Raw genomic sequence first — 21,636 nt, forward strand, 5'->3', positions numbered from 1 at the left:
AAGGACAAGAGACACATCAAGCTCTCTGAGTAGTCTCATTAAAGCTCAGTCTCACGAGCTCATAGCTTTTGGGAACCCACAGAGGGGAGCAAGGGAATCACAATATAGCTTTCTCCAGATAAATTATCTTTTTCCTGGTGTCCAATCCTACTTTTTTATGCCTTCAGTATGTCTGAGATCTTAAGAGTCGCAAACCACTTTTCAAACGCTAACTTGCATATTCTGCCTGTGAAGCTATTTTCCCAAGGTTTACTTTCCCAACCTTTACTTCCCAAAGGCTATAGGTCTTGTTAAGGTGACATGTGTGGAGGTCAACTGGTGATTTCACCTGTTTGCGTGGTATCGGCAGGGGATATGCACGGTGGGGGAAACCAAGAGACTTTAGCCAACTGCCCTTCTCCAAAACTGATATTCTGAATGCCTTTCTCATTACATAACTTTGGGTAAAATATTTTCACTCTCCAAACTTCCGTTGCTTCATCTGTGAAATGCCCTGCCTTCCTAGCAGGGCTTTCTGAAACTAAATAAGATAATAGAAGGGCAATATGCTCTACAGTGCAAAAATAAGTGAGATGTTGCTGATCCAAAGAGGAAATTTAGTTGCTGTAGACATTTATAGAATTGCTGAGAAAATAGAATCAGAAAACTCTGCAAAAAAGACAATATAGAATACAGTAGTGGTACCCATCTTGTTTTCCAACTCCTTGAAAAAGATACTAAGAAGAGATGTAGACTTATTCCCTATTACCAACACGCTTAAAGGTTCAGAATATAACAGCAACAAAATTAAACTTTTTTAAAACTCAGCACAAAAGAAGCCTTGTCTGATGTTCTCAAACTGTTTTATGATTGTTTCTGTTTTTAATGGTAGCAAATAAATTTCATCATATATTCAAAGAATGTTCTTGAAGTACCCACTCTGTTCTGTTTTAGGTACTGTAAGAGACAGTTGGAATAAATTGTCTAAAGCTTCAAAATCATCCTGTGAAATAGGTGTTATAGTCACTTTTTCTAGTTTTCTCAAAAATATGTACAAATGTTTTCATATATATATATATATATATATATATATATATATATCTTCTTATAATTTCTTGTCTATATGGACCTTGTATATATTTATTGTAAACTCTGGTTTTGATTACTTTTACGTTTTTAAGGTCACAGGAAAACTCAACAGAAGGGAGGAAGAGTTCCCTCATATCTTTTGCCTCCACACATCCAAAGCCTCTCCCAGTACCAAAGTCCCCAATCTGAGTCGCATAGTTGTTACAGTTGACTAACCTATATTCACTATCACCTAAGTCCATAGCTGACCCAGCTCTCCATCCTTGGAGTTACACATCTGTGGTTAGGAATAAAATATTATGACGTGTGCTCACCATCAGTGTTGTTGCTGCTGTTGTTCCGTTGCTAAGGCAGGCCCAGCTCTTGGCAACTCCATGGACTGCAGCCAGGCTCCCCTGTCCTTCACTATCTCCTGGACCAATGTTCACTGAGTTGGTAATGCTATCTAACCATCTCATCCTCTACCATCCTCTTTTCCTCCTGCCTTCTATCTTTACCAGCATCAGGGGCTTTTCTGATGAGTTCGCTCTTTACATCAGGTAGCCAAAGTATTGGAGCTTCAACATCAGTCCTTCCAACAAATAGTATCATATTTTCACTATACGCACTCCGAAAAGAAAGGGACCCTGCCCATTCATCCACTAATATTCATTTGTTACCTGCTACCACAGAAGCCAATCCACTCCACAGATTCTATTTTCACAGTTCATCACAATAGGCTGATACAAACAGGACCACAGAGAACCTGAACCTCACCTGGAAAAGCAAAATTCACCCCAAGGAGCTGGAGAAGAGAAAGACCTGCGACCAGACCCAACTTTTGGTCCTGACTATGAGCCAACCTCAGGGACAGTCCAACACCAGCCCCAGCTGCGTGGTGAGAACCTAAGGGACAAGAGAACCACCCCAATGAATCCTAGAAACTTGTTAGGATCAAGAAATGTCCAGGCAGGTGATGCTAGCCACTTCAGAGCACACTTCTTTTCCAGGGGATTGGGGGAGCGGTGGTGCTCACTATCACCAGGAAATGTGAAATCCAATCCCTTCAGGCCTTTGCCTGATGCCAAATGGAATTGCAAAGACTGTAAAGGTCACGTGTACTCCAAGAAACCACTGAGTTGGGAGTAAGTAGGGATTTTTAAGAAGAAGAAATAGCTCTACTGGGCCCTGATGTTTATCTCTGATCAAAAACCCACTTGAAGGGCCATTGAGTTGACAAGGAATCCTATTTGTAATGAGAAAACCCAAGACAGAAACTATTGTCAGAGGATGAAGATAGAGGGAGATAGGTTTTGACTTAAATATTAGAGGATATCTTAAACATTATAGGTGATCTTTCTATAGTCTTTCTATAGTCAGAGTCATGCAAAAATGAAATAGATGCTTTGGGACACAGTGAGCTCCCATAACTGGTAGGATATAGCCATAGGTTCAGTCAGTTTATGGGTAGTTATAAGGCACACAATGGGGTAGGTGGATGGGGATGGGGTAGAAATCCACGGTGAGATTACTACCAATGAAAGACTCAGACATGTCCAACTCTTTGCAGCCCCATGAATTGTAGCCCATCAGGCTGCTCTATCCATGGAATTCTCCAGACAAGAATCCTTGAATGGTTGCCATTCCTTTCTCCAGGGGATCTTCCCTAGCCAGGGATCGAACCTGGGTCTCTTACATTGCAGGCAGATTCTCTAACATCTGACACACCAGTGAAACCCAGCTTCCAATGAGACATCCTTAGAATAAGAAACTCTCTTTACCAAAGTAACAAGATAATTCTGATCCCAAAATCTCATTTTCCCCATAACCATCAAGTGAAGCAGAGTCCCTGGCATTGAGCCAGTCTACTGCAGGGAGAGTGGCCAGTCTAGTATCCATCACCCAGAAGCCTGTTTCTTCCTCCTCTTGTTTCTACTCAATAGAGATCAGAACTCTATTCTTACTCCCATTACTAAGCAGGAGACTGGTGAAAAGCTTTCTGCTCTTCAGGCTCCTTGGGAAATTGAAAGTTTAGTTTACAAGAAGAGGTTTTCATCAGAAACAGGAAAGTCAGAGGTGCCCAAACAACCTTGAGAAATGGATTGGGGGTTTCTTTTTGTGCTTTGTCAAGTTTTAAGTCTCATAAATGAATGATTTCTATCATCTGCCAACTTTTAAGATGTGTTTGTTGGCATAAAAGTTAGCCCCTCTATAAAGATTTGAAGGAATTCACTGCTGATAGAATTTGGCCCTTATACCCTCAAAGGAGAAATACATACTTAGAAGTTTTACAATAATTTCTGTGTTGGTTTCCTGTGATTGATGTACACACATAAGTAAATTTTAGTGATTTGTATTTTTCCAGAAATTGCCCATCATGAAACTTTTTCATTTAATAGATGACATTCTCTTAGGGTTCTATTGTTGTTGTGTTGTACTTTGCAGTTTTAAATATGAGAAGAAATTAACTGAAAGGCTAAGGAATAAAATGGGTGAACACACCAAACTTGAGAGTCACAGGGTTCATTAACCAGTTCACCACATATTGCGGAATCTGTGAAAATTCAGATTTGTGGTTGAGCTGGTGCTATGTGGTATAGTAAGATGTCCTTTCTCTCTTCCCGTCCTCTCTACTAAGAACTCAGAAATAAGTAAATAGGACTAGTGAGAGTTTTCAGGGTCTTTTGTTTGTTTTTCATGTTCTTCTTGTTTAAAAGTTAAACAAAATACAAAATGCCTGTATTACATGAGAGGTATAGAGATTCTTTCAGATCAGAGCAAGCCTTAATCTCACATATGGAAATGATTAAAGAATATATTAATCAATCAAAGAGATGATAAATAAGAAATGTAGCACAAACAGAGATAAGGGACAGAGACAAAGGAAGCGCACAGTTGGGCTGGTAGGAGAATCTCATGCCCTGGGAAGATAAGTTTTTCCACAGGGATGGAGAGCTCAGATGAGAAGGCCACTGGGATCCATGCCAACAGCATCTGCTCACCTGCCCTAATATAGGGCTCCCCAGGCAGCTCAGTTGGACCTTGGTTTCTCATGTGGCCTTTTTTGGGAAAAGGATGCCCTAAGAGAAATATCCAACTCAGTTGACAAGTATCATTTTTACTGTTAATTTGTAAATAAGAAACCTGATTTTGTGTGTCAGCATCTGATGTCATTTGTTATCTAGATTTTTCATCTCCAAGTAAATCTCTTTTCTGGGCAAATGATGAGATGGAGTTTCTAGACTCAACCTGAGCCTAAGTGTCAGATTCTAAACCTTCATTAACACATGCAAATAATGCCAATTCGAGGAGCCTCATTATTCAATCATTCTGCTACTCAATTGATACACTACACTTTGTGCTGAGCACATGGTAAGCATCATCTTGGAAGGCAAACTCTCAACCTCTTTGTCTTCCCATTTGAGCTTTCTGAAGACACCATCTAGACCAAAGATTTTCAGTTCTTAACACACACTATACTTCAAAATCTCTTCAGATTTTTTTTTTTAAATACAGATGGTTTGTATTTTGGGTAGGGGTCTCAGGCTCTGTAGGTGATCTGAAGAATAGCCAGAGTTGTAAGCAATGAAAGGATTTGCATTGGCATCACTTAGAACAAAATGTTCATCTATATTAGTTTTCTATTACTACCTTTAGTGTCTAGACAGATCTAAGTATGGTTTATGTGTGATTTCAATAAAAAATCTGAAGGAGTCATTTGAACACAATAGAAAGTAAAAGATAAAAACATGAGAATAAATGCTTGAACTTATATATTAGTATTCTCTGGATGCTGTAGTAGAAGTTCACAGACTGAATGACTTACATAACATAAATTTATTTTCTCATATTTCTGAAAGCTCACAGTCCAAGATCAAGGTGCAGTAAAAGCTGGTTTCTGGTGATGCCTCTCTCCTAGGCTAAGGACAACACCTTCTCAGAGTGACCTCATATGACTTTTTCTCTGTCAGGGCAGAGAGAGAACTCTTTGTCTTCTCATAAATTCTATCAAATTAGTCTCCTCCCTACAACCTCATTGAACCTTAACTAACTCCATAAAGGCTATATCTCAAAGTCCAGTCATAGTAGGGTTTAGGAAATGGTAACCCACCCCAGTATTTTTGCCTGGATAATCCCATGGATGAATGAGCCGGATAGGCTACAGTCCATGGGGTCGCAAAGAGTCGGACACAACTGAGCGACTTCACTTTCACTTTCAGGGTCTGAACATATGAATTTTAAGGGGACATAATTCAGTCTATAACAACTAGTTTACAGGATGATAAACTTCCTCTTGCGGTGTATGTGGCTTTACTATTTCTAACATAAGCTCTGGTCATGTCAATCCCATGCTCAAAAATTTAAATGAATGATGTTTTTCTATCAGGTATTTTGGAAAATATTATAATACAGAAAAAGAAACAGACCCAGAAGTTAACCACTATCAACATCTTCATATCAAGTTTTGTATTCCCTTGTGTCCCACATAAACGTATGTGAGTATCTTTTTATAATACAAAAATAACCCAGTAGGTGCTGTTAAACCCAGTCACCTATATGATATAAATTATTAGAAAGACTTTCTGAATGCTGTTTGAAAATAAACTCATAGGGGTACAGAAACATGGAGACTGTTAGGCTACTAAACTACTCCAGGTAAATGTTGGTGGCCATTTTGGATCAGACATGTTGTAAAACATAGGCATATTACCAATATAGATAGATGACAGATAAATAGATGATAGATTAGATATATTGAAAGATAGAAAAGATAACAGTATTTGCTAATAGAATGTGGGTTATGAGAAAATCAGTAAGATAACAGAAAAGTTATGTGGCAAAACAATGGAAGTATGAAGGTGGCATTTATTGGGATCGGAAAACTGCATAAACATAGACATGTAAAGTTGGAGATGTCTATTATACATCTAAGTGGAGATGTCAAGTAAACAGTTGTATATTTATTGCACTCTCCAAAGTGGAGTGCCTTGGAGAAATCCAGACCACAATTTTGGAGCAGTCATTATGTTTAAAATCATGAGATGGTATGATATCTATATTGGTTTTCTATTACTGCCATTAAAAAAATCACTACAAATATAGTTGCTTAACACAAAACTATTATCTCACAGCTTTGAAAATCAGAAATCTGGAGTCTCATTCACATTAAATTGAGGTATTCACAAGCTAGAATCCTTTCTAGAGTCTCAGAAGGAGAATGCATTTTCTGCTTGTTCATTTTCTTAACTGTCTCAAACTTTTCCATTATGAAGTAACTTTTTAACTAATTACTTTATTTTATTGAAAGATAATTACTTTACAATATTGTGATGGGTTTTTCTATACATCAACATAATTGGCCCCTTGTATACATACTCTTGTTATTGCCTGAATTCAGTTCTTTGCAGTTGTAAGACTGACGTTTTCATTTTCATTCAGTTGCAGGCTTTCTTAGCTTCTAGAGACCACCACATGTTCTGAACTTCTGTCCCTCTTAGTCCATCTTCAAAGACAGAAATAGCATGTCACATTCTCATCTCGTATCTCTCTGACTCACTTTTCTACCTCTTATTCTTCCACTTTTGTGAACTTCCATGATTAAAATTGAACCATCTGGATAATTTAGAATAATCTCCCAATATCAAGGACCTTAACCTTTATCACATCTGTAAGACATTTTTGCCTCGTAAGTTTACATAGTCACAGGTTCTAGTACATGGCCATAACATAAGAAAAGAATGAGTATAGATAGTGAAGAAAAATTACATGGATGGTCTGTGTCTGACCCCTGGGATATTCCGGAATTTAGAGATTGAAGAGATGAGAAACTAGACAAGGCAACTAGGGAGCTACCACTGAGTGGGAGAGAAATGATTGTGATTCTTGAATGCAAGGTGATGCAGGGATTCAAGCAAAGACAGCTCCATTGCTGCTGAGATTGAAGGGAGATGAAACAGGTTGTCTATGAGATTTAATGATAGTTTAATGAAGTTTCTTACTGACTTGAACAAAAGCAGCTCTATTGGTGTGGTGGGAATAAAGCAAGATGAGAGGGACTCAGAGAGAGAAATGAATTAATTCAAATAAGGTATACAAGTGGTTAACACACAGGAAATGATGTTCAACCTTGTTATCTTTATTGTTGCTGTTGTTGTTGTTCAGTCACCAAGTCATGTCCAGTTCGTCGCAACCCAATGGATTGCAGCACTCCAGGTTTCCCTGTTCATCACCATCTACCAGACTTTGCCAAAGTTCATGGCCATTGAATCGGTGATGCCATTCAACCAGATCATCCTCTGTCACCCTCTTCTCCTTCTACCTTTAATCTTTCTCAGCATCAGGGTCTTTTCCAAAGAGTCGGCTGCTCTCATCAGGTGTCCAAATTATTGGAGCTTCAGCTACAGCATCAGTTCTTCCAGAGTGTATTCAGTGTTGATTTTCATTAAGATTAACTGGTTTGATCTCCTCGAGATCAAAGGATTCTCAAGAGTCTTATCCAGCACCACAGTTCAAAAGCATCAATTCTTTGGTGCTCAGCCTTCTCTATGGTCATACTCTCACATCCATATGTGACTACTGGAGAAACCATAGCTTTGACTATACAGACCTATGTCACAAAGTGATGTCTCTGCTTTTTAAAACACTGTCTAGGCTTGTCACAGCCTTCCTGCCAAGAAGCAATTATCTTCTAATTTCAATAATCATTAGGGAAATGCAATTCAAAAATGACAATGAGGTATTACATCACACACACTAAGAAGGCTATAATCAAAAAATGTATAATAGTTATACACAGAAATTCTCCTATAATGCTGGTGGCAATGTGAAAATGGTGAAACTGGAGGTAGAATATAGGAATAAAGAAATGAGAGGAGGATGGACTACAAGAAGCATTTTGAAGAATAACCCAATAGAAGATGATGATTGGTTGGATGTCCTAAGAAATCTGTATTCAGCTCAAGAAGCAACAGTTAGAACTGGACACAGAACAACAGACTTGTTCCAAATCTGGAAAGGAGTATGCCAAGACTGTATATTGTCACCCTGCTTATTTAACTTATATGCAGAGTACATCATGTGAAATGCCAGGCTGGATGAAGCACAAGCTGGAATCACGATGCTGGGGGAAATACCAACAACCTCAGTTATGCAGATGACACCACCCTTATGGCAGTAAGCAAAGAAGAGCTAAAGAGCCTCTTAATGAAAGTGAAAGAGGAGAGTGAAAAGGTAGCTTAAAACTCAGCATTCAGAAAACTAGATCATGGCATCTGGTCCCATCACTTTATGCCAGTTAGATGGGGGAAACAATGGAAACAGTGAGAGACTTTATTTTATTGGGCTCCAAAATCACTGCAGATGGTGACTGCAGCCATGAAATCAAAAAACACTCACTCCTTGGAAGAAGAGCTATGACCAACCTAGGCAGCATATTAAAAAGCAGAGACATGACTGTGCCGACAAAGGTCCGTCTAGTCGAAGCTATCGTTTTTCTAATAGTCATGCGTGGATGTGAGAGTTGGACTATAAAGAAAATTGAGCACCAAAGAATTGATGCTTTTGAACTGTGGTGTTGAATAAGACTCATGAGAGTCCTCAGACTGCAAGGAGATCCAACCAGTCAACCCTAAAGGAAATCAGTACTGAATATTCATTGGAAGGACTGATGCTAAAGCTGAAACTTCAATACTTGAGCTATCTGATGTGAAGAACTGACTCATTTGAAAAGACCTTGATGCTGGGAAAAATTGAAGGAGGGAAGAGAAGGGGAGGACAGAGGATGAAATGGCTGGATGGCATCACCGACTGGATGGACATGAGTTTCAGCAAGCTCCGGGTGTTGGTGATAGGCAGGGAAGCCTGGTGTGCTGTTGTCCATGGGGTCACAAATAGTTGGACATGAATGAGTGACTGACCTGAACTGAATTTCACTGGATGCCTGGAATAATGGAGGAAAAAAGAGTCAAAATTAGTGAAATTATAATTCTCTATAAATCCAAATCAGGCATATTACTTTACTTGGGAAACGTAAATGTGTTGTTTAACATCTGTAAGTTTTATTTTTCCATCTGTTCAGTGGAAATTTCTGCCTCACAGTATCATTGAATGTTAAATGAAAAACTTATGTAAAACCTATTGAGCAGACTCCTGAATAACAATGGAAGGGGAGCTAGTTTGAAGACTGTGCTGCTGAAATCCAAAACACACCTTGTAAAGATAGGAAGAACTCTTACATGACCCAAGATTGAGAAGCATGTCCTCTCAGAATGTTTCCTCTAAACTGAGGTCATGGTCCCCCTCTCCAAGTCTCCCATGCACCAAGCCCCCATTGTTCATTGAAGGGGTAATTCTTCTATTAGCAACCAGCTGATGCATAAACAGTGAACTCAGTCCATATTGCAGCAGCAGCATCAGAGGCTAGGTCCTTGCGAAAGGAACAAATGAAGAATATTCCCATCCAATATTCCAAGATTCAGTGACCATGTAGAGAAAGGATAAGATGTGAAAACTGGAATCACTCTTTGTTGGAATTAAGGCTTTCCTCTGTCACCAACCAGGTGGAAATAACAATTACTGTCTTGTAAAATATAGAACATGATAGCTACCCTAGAGCATTCTTGTGAAAACTAGAAGAGGTAATATTTGCAGAGTGCCCAGGATAAAACTTAACCCATTATCAGTTCTGAAACTCCAGCTCAATCTCTTGCTGAGCTGGCATCACATGGGTCAAAGTAAAAGATCAGGGGCAGATGGAGCTGAACCTGAACTGGAGATGCAGGTGTCTGGAGGATGTCAGCATCAGAGTGGAGGTGTCCCAGGATTCCCCTGTTTTTTCAATTATCTTCGTGCTCCGGCCTGTGTTCTGGATCGCAGGTTAGACACCACTGAGAGGCAACTCTTCTTTCAGACACTGCTCACTGATACTCTGGGAATGAAAGACAATGGATTCTAAAAGCAGATGAAGCATAAACCAGATCCAAATTTGGAAAACTCAGCAGTGGCCACAGGAAAGATCAATTTTCACTCCAATCCCAAAGAAAGGCAATACCAAAGAATGTACAAATTACTATACAACTGTTCTCATTCCACATGCTAGCAAGGTAATACTCAAAATCCTTCAAGTTAGGCATCAGCAGTATGTGAACCAAGAACTTCCAGATGTATAAGCTAGATTTAGAAAAGACAGGGAACCAGAGATCAAATCGCCAACATGTGTTGTACCATAGAATAAGAGAGGGAATTCCAGAAAAACATCTACATTACTTCACTGACTACACTAAAGCCTTTGACTGTGCAGATCACAACAAATTGTGGTAAATTCTTAAAGAGATGGGAATATCAAATCACCCTACCTGACTGTTGAGAAACCTATATGCACATCAAGAAGAAACAGTTACAACCAGACATGGAACAACAGACTGGTTCCAAATTGGGAAAGGAGTACATCAATGTTGTATATCGTCACCCTCTTATTTAAATTATATGCAGAGTCCATCATGGGAAAACCTGGGCTGGATGAATCACAAGCTGGAATCAACATTGCTGGGAGAAATATCAACAACCTCAAATATGTAGATGCTACCATTCTAATGCCAGAAAGTGAAGAGGAACTAAAGAGTCTCCTAATGAGAGTGAAAAACCTGGATCAAAATTCAACATACAAAATGTATGATCATGCAATCCAGTCCCATCACTTCATGGCAAATAGATTGGGAAAAGTGGAAACAGTGACAGATTTTATTTTCTTGGGCTCCAAAATCAGTGCAGATGGTGACTGCAGCCATGACATTAAAAGCTGCTTGCTTCTTGGAAGAAAAACTATGACCAAACTAGACAGCATATTAAAAAGAAGAGACATCATTTTGACAGAAAGAACTGCATAGCAAAGGTATGATTTTTCCAGTAGTTATGGATGGATGTGAGAGTTGGACCATAAAGAAGGCTGTGAAATGAAGTGAAGTGGTTCAGTTGTGTCCGACTCTTTGCGATGCCATGGACTGCAGCCTCCCAGGCTCCTCCATCCATGGGATTTTCCAGGCAAGAGTACTGGAGTGGGTTGCCATTTCCTACTCCAGTGGATATTCCCAACCCAGGGATTGAACCCGGGTCTCCTGCATTGCAGGCAGATGCTTTACCCTCTGAGCCAAGAAAAGACTGAGGGAGAACCAAAGAATTAATGCTTTCAAGCTGTGGTGCTGGAGAAGATGCTTGAGAGTCCCTTGGACTGCAAGATCAAACCAGTCAATCCTAAAAGAAATCAGTCCTGAGTATTCACTGGAAGGGAGGATGCAGAAGTTGAAGCTCCAATAATATAGCCATCTAATGGAAAAGCTGATCATTGGAAAAGACCCTGATGCTAGGAAAGATTGAGGGCAAGAGGAGAAGGGGACAAAAGAGGGTGAGATGGTTGTATGACATCGTAATTCAATGGACATGACTTTGAACAATCTCCATGAGATAGAGAAGCATCGGGAAGCCTGACATGCTACAGTCCATCGGGTCACAAAGAGCAGGACATGACTTACTGACGAAACAACAAACAACAAAGATCCCACAAGGAACCGATGCTGCTGACACTCACTGTTTATGGATGCCCCCCAAATTCCCAGTACTACACGGGCCTCAGATGTAAATTTTCCTAGTTAATACTGTTGCTTGTTCAGAAAGAGGTAGCGGGACAGAAGTAGCAGTGATTAGGTTTGATAAGCACAAGTGTAGGTGCAGAGGAAACTGGTAAAGCCCAGGATGATCACAGCTCCCGCCTCTCAATTGGTCCATGCCTTCTTGATACTCTTCTTAACTCTGCTCTGTCCCGTTGCCATCATCATGGTTCCTCTGGTCCTCCTGCAATGCTGCTTCTGAGTCACACATATACACAGAGTTGAGCTTGAATCTCAGTCTCAAAAACCTGTGCCCAGTTCCATGATTATGACACCAATGTCATTATCACATCCACCAGCCCTTTTGCAGGGGGAAATCTCTGAGCAACAAAGTGAAGAAAAAGGGTTTCAGTGGAAGAGAGGAGTTATCTGAGGAGGAAAAAGAAGTGCAACTTGCCTCTTCCAGTATCCATGTTCCTTTCCATCTTTTACATTTTCCAAAAGCACAGTCAAGTTCCCGGGAAGAATAGCACAACCACGATTGTCCATAGGATGCCTCCAAGGGAGTCAGTCATCATCTGTCTGTGCGAACCTGTTTCCCTCGCACAGAGAGAAAGGAGAATGGTTAAGGAAAGACAGAATTTTAAATATCCATTGCCATAGGGAGATAGAGAGAAAACACATGGAGAATTCTAAAGTCCTGGTTCAGAAGTTGAAGAGGTAAGAGTGCAGTAGGTTCATTCTTAACTGAACTGAGAAAATTCCACCTGGTACACATGCCTTCAGGGTGGGCCTTCCAGAGGAGGTGATGTATAAACTGAGTCTTGAGGGATTAGTAGGAGTTCCACAGATATTCAAGGTGGGTGGAGAATCAGAAAGGAGCACCATGTTCAGGGAATGTTACTGTCAGATCATAAGCCCTGGGGGTTGCCATCACCCCACGTTGAAAGCTGGAGTGGGACAGAGCAAGGAGGAGAAGAGGGAGAAAGAACTGCCTTCCCAAGGGTCTGACTGAATGTTTATTTTATCTGAGAGTCCATGATGAGGCTGAGGGGAGGGTTATAGGGGTTTAAGGGATGCTGATATATCAGATCCCTCCAGCAGGTCAGGTCTCCCTTGTGGAGGATGGGTTAGAAGGGCAAACTACACATATTCATTAATGATTCAATGAGACAGTGAATGTGAGCAAACATTGCCAGAATCTTTGCTTGGGACATGAATTCAAAGAAAATAAGACATGGCCTCTGCCCTCCAGGTATGCTAACTTACGCAGGAGACAAGTCCATAAACAGCATTGTTAACTCAGTGTGGGGTGGTCTTGGACCACTGCTTTATAAATATAATGTCTATGCTGGATGGTCACAGCACCTGCAAGGCCCTGTACCAAATGAGATGGAGGTTCCTTTTCCTCGAACTTTGTTAAGCACAGAACCATAACCAAGCACAGGACCCTGGGTAACCATATTGATCATCCCCCATGAAGCTGGCCTTAACTGAGAGACATCCCTCAACAGGAGGAAATAAAAAGTGGAGGGCTCTTGACTTTGGAGGACTGATGTTAGATGAAAGAGCATTTCCAGAGGGTTAGAAGCTTGTGATAGCAAGACTCATTCACGGTCTCTAGCTAAACAATCCAGTGTGAAATACGTGAGGAGAGAGACGTGGGCAGAGAAGCATTTGAGCCCTGAATAATACAGGGAAACACTGGAGGTCAAACCCTCAGATGGCACAGCTGACACCATCCAATTCCCTTTTTCTAAGACCACAGTGAACACACAGTGAATAATGAGTGATGTGGGGAGAGTTCCTGAAAGTTTGCTGTCTGGACCAACAATGGTAAGGTGTGGAGAGGAGAGCATGGATGTGCAAGAAATTTAAAAGCAGAAGTAAATTGGTTTTGCTTCCCAAGCTCCGGTTTCGGGTGACCCCAGTGGAAGGTGGTGCTGATAACAGAGGGGGGAGAGAAGCCCAGAGCTCTCACCCAGAGCACGTGAACTCCAGGAGTGCCCCTCCCCTCTGGCAGGCTGCACTCACCGTGGGAGCAGACTTGTGCAAAGTCTACAGAGGCAGTTTTCTTGTCCACTTGGTTCCGAACCACACAGGTGAGAATGACACTGGACTGAATCAGGGACTTTTTCAGAGTCAGTTCCCAGACGTTGGGGGCTAGTTGCGATGTCCCGCTCCACTCCAGCTCCCTGGGAAGGCCCTTGCTCTCCCAGGTCACACTCAGGTCGTTTCTGTTTCCTGGGGACTTGCACTCCAGGGTGACATTGCACCAGCCTGGTATGATGGATGATGACTTGACCAGGATCTCAGGAAGGATCACGGGCTCTGGGGAAGGTGAGACAAAAGAATGGAGCATCACATGAGTGGAAAACATTACAGTTCACATTTTCTCATCCAATATCTCATTGAAGCTCTGGCAGCCTCCCTCTCAGGATGGTGAATGCATTTTCCAGAAGAAACACTATTTTCCCAAAAACCAAATATACAGCAATGACAATAAGACAGGAAACAATTGAGACAAGCCCTATGTGATCTTACTAGATTACCAAGCCTTAAAATTCTTCCATTAAAAGGAAAAACTTTATGCTGGACCTCACCTTCCAGGATTCATTGTATATAAGAAATTGGGATGTTTCCTTCTTTCCAGGGGAAGAAGGTGGGGAAGGAAGGACTTGACCTGGTCCAGGACCATTGCCCTGCTTCTCCTGTTGAGATGATGCCTGGGACTGCACACCCGTATGGAGCATTGACATATGGCCTTTGCTGGGATGCCAAACTAGAGACATTTCTGAGAGATGCAGTGGCAGTGACAAGCAACTACAAACCAAGTGTGGTTAGAACATGCCACTAAACTTGAGGCGCACACCGGCAGAGAAGTCACTGACGAGTTTGTCATAGATACCATGTGGGAAACTCAAGCTATCAAAGTCACTCTCGTAGCAGATATTTCCCTATGCAGCAGAAACTCTAGGGAAAAAAGAGTTGACTAATGAGGCTCTAAAGATGTATCACTGTGTAAATTTTCTCCTGTTTCTATTGAGGATTTGAGAGCTAGATTGGAGGGGTCTTTGTGAGCAATTATATCTCTGGTCTTTTCACACCACAGTTTGAGCAAGCTCCGGGAGTTGGTGATGGACAGGGAAGCCTGGCATGCTGCAGTCCAGGGAGTGGTACAGTCAGACACGACTGAGTGACAGAACTGAACTGATACCTCTGGCTGGTGAGAAGAAAGAGGACAGGGAGGACTAGCTACATATTGATTTCCAAACTGTGGTCGATGAATAGTGCCCCAGCCTCCGGAACCTCTGAATGTGTTAGCTTATTGGGCAAAGGGAAATGAAAGTAGCAGATGAATTAAGGATATTTATTAACTGACCTTCAAATAGGGAGATTACTCCAGAATATCTGGTTGGAATCAAGGTAATTACAAGTGTCTTACAAGAAGAAGAATGAAGTAGAGGAGGAGGTCAGAGAGATAGGTGTGAGAAGGAATTGTCCCTCCATTGCTGGCTCTGAAGACGGACAAGTGTGACCATGAGCGAAGAATGCAGGCAGCCACCAAAAGTTACAAGGTGAAAGAAAACGTTTGTTCCTCTGGAACCTCAAGGAAGGCACACAGCCCTGACAGCACTGAGAAATAGAGCGTTTCCTGCCATATCAATAAACAAGGATGTCACAGCCATCAGTGTTTCTAGCCCCCAAATATGAACTTCTCTGCTCAAAAGGGGCCCAGGAAGAACGGTGCCTGTTATCGTGCATCCATCAGTCACTCCCCATGGTGATTGCTGAGGAGTTGGGCTGGTGGGGCAGCAGGGTTGTGAAAAAGCCCCAGAGAGCTGAGGTGAATATGAAACGAGTGATTTCAGTAAGCCCAGACTTTTGCACCTTCCCACACATAGAAAAGCATTAAATTCCTTGAGATATCTGCTTTTTCCTTAATGTTTAGACTGCCTGCCCCTTGTTGCAAACTTCTATATGACCTGACTCCACCCCCTGCCTCCTCTGAGCAGTTCTCTCATGGTTACTTGAGATGCTCTCTCTCAGGCTTGAAGTCCTAAAAATGTCCACTGAATAAAACATAATTCTCAATTTCTAGCTTATGACTATTTTTTTTAAATCAACTTGATTTAGCCCAGTGAGACCCCTATTTGACATCTGATCTCCAAAAAGATAAAATAATACTTTGGTGTTTTAAGCCGTTAACTTTATACTAATTTGTGCTAGAAGCAATAGAAAATTAATACACAAATCAAATAAACTGAGTCCTATAAAGAATAATAATTATTATGGCAAATACTAATGAAGAACTGTGGATGGAGGTTCATAACATTGTATAGGAGATGGTGCTCATAATTATCCCCAAAAAGAAGAAATGCAAAAAGGCAGTGGTTATCTGAGGAGGCCTTACAAATAGCTGAGAAAAGAAAAGAAGTGAAAGGCAAAGGAGGAAAAGCAAGATATATCCATCTGACTGAAGAGTTCCAAAGAATAGCAAGGAGAGATAAGAAAGCTTTCCTCAGTGATCAATGCAAAGAAATAGAGGAAAACAATATAATGGGAAAGACTAGAGATCTCTTCAAGAAAATCAGAGATACCAAGAGAACTTATGTAGACACGGGCACAATAAAGGACAAAAACTTTATGGACCTAACAGAAGGAGAAGATATTAAGTGAGATTGCAAGAATACACAGAAGAATTATACAAAAAAGATCTTAATGACACAGATAACCTTGAAGGTGTGATCACTCACCTAAAGTCTGACATCCTGGAGTATGAAGTCAAGTGGGACTTAGGAAGTATCACAACAAACAAAGCTAGTGGAGGTGATGGCATTCCAGCTAAGCTATTTCAAATCCTGAAAGATGGTGCTGTGAATGTGCTGCAGTCAATATGCCAGCAAATTTGGAAAACTCAGCAGTGGCCATGTTGCAAAAATCCAACTGGTGAAACCAAGCACCACATTTGGACGGTTGGAGAACTCAGGTTTCTTAAGCCAGCTGTCCCAGATGAGCTAGTGCTCTGAAGTTCTGGGAGCCCAAACTCAGGGTGAGCTTTACTCTTATAGGTTCAGTACACACAATTACACTTGGCACTGGTTGATTGGTTATCTGGTTGCTATGGGAAATGGGCGGTTACAGAGCATGGGAGTTGTTATGCGTTATGTGCAGGGAATTGCCAAACAGAAATTCATAGAAGCATGAATAGAACATTCCATACTTATCAGAACATCTTATGCTAATAGTCGATTGCTAGGCCATCTTGTTCCTATCTTGGCGCACCAAGCATATTCTACAGAAGCAGAACTAACATGAAGTTATTTCTGAGTGTAAGTTTTATATTTTCCTCTTCAGTCTGCCCTCTTGAAGTGCCTTAAATCTTATAAGGCATCAACTTCTTGATCTTCTTGGCGCAGGGGCTGATAACCTCTCAGGGCTAGGAGATGTGTGGTGCCCTCCATCTGCGGCAGCTTCTGCTAGGCTAGAAACTGTCCTCATGATTAGTGACAAAAGGCACAATAAGAGGAGGCAGGTCCAAAGGAAGAGGAGGACTATTCATACTAGAGTTTTGAATCCTCCGTGATAAGAAAACTATCCCTCAAGTAGCTCTCCAGGATTCCATCCCTTCCAAGTCTGGACTGGGACATGAGCTATTTTAGTCATTTTCCTGGTTATTTCTTCTATGACCTTGCCTTTATCATCTATCTGTAGACAACAGTTGCTAAGACTGAACTAACCACAGATGTCCCCCCCACCCCTGTAGCCAGTAAGTAATCTAGAGCCAGGTGATTCTGATAGATAACATTATGCATCTTGGTTTGTTGTTCTACCAATAAGTTAAGAAACTGACCATTTCATTAGTAAAGATCTCAACCACTGCCTGGAGCCAGAAATTCTGTTATGCATGTAAATTGGGGTTTGGTAGTCCCAGGACCCATCTTCTGCCCAATTGGCTGGCCCATAGTGTAGGACTGTGCATTCAGGAGGCCATTTGTCATCTTTCCAATTTCCAATCTGTAGATATCTGCACTTTTTAATGAGTACTTTGTCTTTATAAACTGGGACTCCCCGTGATTCACCTTGGGCTAGGGGCAGTAAGAAAATGGAGAGGTGGATAGTCCCCAATAGCATGCCCCTGACCAGTTGGCCAGCAAAACTGAATATGCATTAGCCCCACAAATCCAACATAATAATCCTTCTGGAGCAGGCCAGGGGCCTTCAGTGGACAAGTCATCCCATCTGGTCGCTAAATTGAGGAAACTTGCTAGAGGGTGAGGATTAGGCTCTGTATAATTTGTGTTTTCCCACCAACCAGAGGTGTGAGTATTTGCCTTATAATATCTTTGGCCAAGACAAGTGACTCTTCCTACCAGAATGTTGAATATTGGGCCCCACAGTGCCAGACACTTCTTGCCAATTATGGAAGTCTTTAAATGCCAAATTCTGACCCTGGTTTTCTTAAATTCACCTGAGCTGTTGAAGGGTCTCTGGGGATCTGGGGCCACTGTTCTCCCATCTTAGTTACCCCACACACATAGCAAGAAATAAACATTAATGCCTGGGCTATGGTCTCGATTAGAGCTAAGAACAGGTTTTTAGTTTTGACTGAAGTAGGAGGGGGGCCACTTGCTATCTCTCTATAAAAAGAATGGAAGAGCTTGTGTGTAGATGCCAGGAATGGAACAGAAACACTTCGGAAATCCAACACAGTTCCTGGGTCAGCACCTCTCCCATTGATATAAAAACCAATTTTGAAACCATTTTTCTTCATTTTGATTCCCCGGGGTTGAAGATAGTGAAACTGACAGGATTATACATCCCTAGCGCACAATTGGGGCTAACAGTTCCCTTCTGAAGGAGAGTTATCTTCTTTTATCTTTTCACAGTGGCCATGTGACACAGCTCCAGTGAGGGCAGTGAGCCCAACAATCACCATAGCAAGAGTAGTGTGTGGGTGCTAATTCACACATATATGTGTCATTGAACATGTACTCTTGTTCCCATGATAAGCCCCACATTTTATAGTATTCCAGGGGTTTCTGTTAATAGCAGCACGCACTTCAAAGTGTACCGCCACCAGAAGTTCTAAATTTGTAATTTGTGTCTGGTTAATCAGAAGCCTTCCTTCTTGGTGCCGAACCTCTAACCAGTCTTCATTAGGGGACGAACTGGGGGTCAAACCAAATACATTGGCCTTCTTGTTGACAGATAGAATAGGTTGCCTTGTTATGAACACAGGTTTCTTGGGCCTCTCCTTGGCAGAGGAAGTGCGTATAGTGAAGCACGGTCCAAGTGACGCCCTGACCTGATCTAGCCATGTGAATGCATGAAGTACATGTGGGGTTGTTTTACTTTCTAATGCACTGTACCTCAGCAGGATGTAAACTGCTATTATACAAAACATTTGATTGCACTTAATAATCCCATTACTATTGGGGTAGATTGTAGCCAAAGCAATCCCTCATGTTTGACTCACAGAAAGCATCAAGGTCAGTGGTGCAACCAATCCCTACTTGGCAGGGTGTCATCGTAACCCTGACTCTCAGATGTCCCTGTTCAAATTCCTCAAGTTTCCACAATGTGTGGACCAGCCAGCCCTGGAGTGACTTGAGCAGGGTTGAAGATCTTGGGCAGGATTTGGGTGTCTAGGAAGGAAGACCCAAAGTGGCTTGTTGAGATGAGCCTCAGCAGTCCAGTTCTCTTGCCCTTCTAGAGGTGCTGCTATTTTCACCCAGGCATGGTGAATCCACAGAGTGACACCTGTAACTAACAGTAGTAGGGGTCACCAGGACGACAGTTTGACGGCCTGTCCAGATTGGCTGAAGTGTTTCCTCTTTCCAGTCTTTAACCCATAACTCGTCTCCTGGCTTACAGGACTGAACCAAATTGCCAAAAGGAATGGGAGTCCTTTCTAAGATTTCTCAAGTGATATGGTGCAAGACTCTTTCCAAACCTGGAGTTGTCCGGACATCTTCAGGTCAGCTAGTTTTGGGGAGTCACCCTTGAGCTTCCCTATCACTGGGGGTGGTCTCCCGTATTAGATCTCAAAGGGAGAATATACTGAGGACGTCAGGGTGCACTGGGCTCAGAGCAAGGCTGGGGTAGCATGGCGACCCAAGGTAACTGGGTCTCCTGACAGAGCTTAACTAACGTAGTCTTGAGGGTCTGATTCATGTGCTCAACTTTCCCTGAGCTTTGTGGCCTGTAAGCGCTGTGAAGCTTCCATTTGACCATCAGTGTCTTGGACAATGTCTGGATTATCTCAGGGGCAAAGGCTGGCCCGTTGTCATACCCTATGGAGAGACGTAGCCCATACCTCGGGATTATCTCTCTTAGTGGGGCTTTGGCCACTTCGGGCGCCCATTGAGCATGCCTGGGATAGGCCTCAGCATATCCCGAGTAGGTGCAGACTACCACAGGTAAATATTTAGAACACTTGCAGGGCTTCACTACAGTGAAGTCAATTTCTAAATCTTCAAAGGGCAGTGTCCCAAGTGTCTAAACTCTTGGGCTGGATCTTGGTCCTTGGCTGGCATTGTCTCACGCACAAGTCACATACATAACATTGATCTGGGGACACAGGGTTGAGAGCTTAGGAACAGAATAGGAGCAGCTCAGTAAACTTTCCAGTGCACTTTTCCTTAAGTGAGTTGTCTCATTGTGCTGTTTCAGCAGCTGGACTGCTATATTGCTGGAAACAAAGACCATTTGTCTGCAAGTCTCCACCAGCTCTCTTTTTCTTTTGTTCTTCCCTCATCTAAAACCCATTGATCTTCCTTGGTATATCTCAGGGATGGAGACAATTTTGGTGCCAAGAATACCTTAGAAACTGGCTCAGGGCCTACCATGGGACTTGGTTGGGTTGCTGCCTTCTTGGCTGTCGGGTTGGCCAATGGATTCCCTTTGCTAACTGGATCAGTTCCCCTTTGACAGCCTTTGCAATGGATGACTGCCACTTGGGAGGCTTTCAAAATGCCTCTAACAGCTGAAGGATTTCTTCTTTGTTTGTGATCTCCTTTCCCCCTGCTGTCAGTAGTCCCGTTTCATTATAAACTATGACCTCTTCACAGTTATGATCAGGGGTTCCCGCCTCCTTAGTCAGAAGATAGTGGGATTCAGCATCTGCACAGTCTCGAGGTGGACCCATGGGATTTCATGGAGTAGTCCCTGATAGTGAGTCATCCTGGTACTGGTGAGCCACTTGTGCCCTTGGCTGTTCATCAGCGCAGTGACAGCATGGGGAAACTTTACATTTATATTTTGTACTAGTGTAAGCTTATCTGCTTCTCTGACCAGGACCACAGCGGCAGCTAATGCCTGGAGACATGAAGGCCATCCAGTGGTCACAAGATCCAGTCGTTTAACAGGTATGTGACCAGGCACTGCCATGGCCCACCTGTGTGAGGATCCACAATGCAGTGTGATTTTTCTCTCAATAAAGAGGTTAAAGTCCCACGTCAAATCTAGCAGTTCTAATGCTGGAGCGCTGGTCAAAAGTCTTTTTATCTCCCTGAAGGCTGTTTCTTGTTTAGGCCCCCACTCTAGGGGGTCCTTACCAGACCTTGCTGTGGTTTCGTACAATGGTTTGGCAGTTTCAGAAAAACCCAGTATCCAGATCTGGCAAAATTCGGCAGACCCAAGGAACACACAAACATTTCTTGGTGCTTGGCCAAGGTATTGAGCAGATGGTTTGTTTCCTTTCATGTCCAAGTGCCCAGTGGCCTCTAGAGATGACATACCCAAGGTACTGACCTTCTGTCTGCAGATAGGAACATTTTCCATGTCATCTTCTACCCCATGGTGGACATGAGAGCTAGCAGTGCTTTGGTGACTTTCCAGCAGTCCATTTTGGTTTGACTGGCTAGCAACTGGTCATCTATGTACTAGAGAAGGGTGCAGTTCAAAGTTTCTCTGGGGACGGCAGCAAGATCCACAGCCAGGACTTCACCAAACAGGGTAGGTGAATTCTTGAAGCCTTGCAGCA

At 42.3% G+C, this 21,636-nt stretch overlaps 2 long non-coding RNA genes across 3 annotated transcripts in view; both read right to left on the minus strand.

The window, feature by feature from the left end:
* Window positions 1–243: 243 nt before the first annotated feature.
* The window catches only part of LOC136144027 (uncharacterized), a 123,260-nt gene continuing 101,867 nt past the window's right edge, over window positions 244–21,636 (minus strand). The window contains exon 2 of the long non-coding RNA XR_010658460.1: window positions 244–1,727. This is a non-coding gene — a long non-coding RNA (uncharacterized lncRNA). The remainder of the gene's footprint in view (window positions 1,728–21,636) is intronic.
* On the minus strand, window positions 4,653–16,677 carry LOC136144011 (uncharacterized). Of its 2 annotated transcripts, none has more exons than XR_010658458.1 (3): window positions 16,406–16,677; window positions 13,683–13,979; window positions 4,653–12,240 (listed from the first exon to the last, which is right to left on the minus strand). It is a non-coding gene; the product is annotated as an uncharacterized lncRNA (long non-coding RNA). The 2 variants fall into 2 exon arrangements; XR_010658459.1 differs by having other exon boundaries at window positions 13,630–13,979.

Source organism: Muntiacus reevesi, chromosome 1 (genome assembly GCF_963930625.1).
Source record: "Muntiacus reevesi chromosome 1, mMunRee1.1, whole genome shotgun sequence".
NCBI classification, from domain to species: domain Eukaryota; kingdom Metazoa; phylum Chordata; class Mammalia; order Artiodactyla; family Cervidae; genus Muntiacus; species Muntiacus reevesi.